Here is a 660-nt window from a genome sequence, read left to right on the forward strand (position 1 = left end):
CGGCATGAACGACCCTTTCATAGGGGTCACCTAAGACCATCAGAAGGCACAGATATTTACATCACAATTCATAACAGCAAAATTACAGTTAGAAAGTAGCAATGAAGATAATGTTATGGCTGGAGTCACCACACATTAAAGGTTGAGAACCTCTGTCCTAGAGGATCGGATGTCTAAACTGATCTTACAGAGAAATAAACGTTGCCTGGGATGGAGGGATGAGAATGTGGAGAGGCTCCGGGGCAGAGAACAGCATGTTCAATTGCTGATCAAAGAGAGAGCCTCCCCACCAATCAATTCCCTTTCCAGGAGGCTGATTTCCCAGTAAACGGTTTATCACTTGTGGGCGCTTACGCAGCCTGGCTGGAAAACCATGGAATGAATGAACCTTGGGAAGTGAGGAGGATTTCCAGCCCTTTTTGAAGATTCTTGTTTTGATAGGGTCTCACTATGTAGCCCTGGATAGCCTACAACTTACTATGTAGAGCCGGCTAGCCATGACCTTGTAGAGACCCGCCTGACTCTGCTTTCCGACTACTGGGAGTAAAAGAGTCTGCCTTTTTTCCCATCAGCTTCTTTCTTCTTTGTGTTAATTCTCAATTCCCCTGCCTGTGGAGGCAAAACCTCCATTTCAGCTCCTCAGGAATATCCCACTATTTT

The sequence above is a fragment of the Microtus ochrogaster genome, unplaced genomic scaffold (genome assembly GCF_000317375.1).
Source record: "Microtus ochrogaster isolate Prairie Vole_2 unplaced genomic scaffold, MicOch1.0 UNK44, whole genome shotgun sequence".
NCBI classification, from domain to species: domain Eukaryota; kingdom Metazoa; phylum Chordata; class Mammalia; order Rodentia; family Cricetidae; genus Microtus; species Microtus ochrogaster.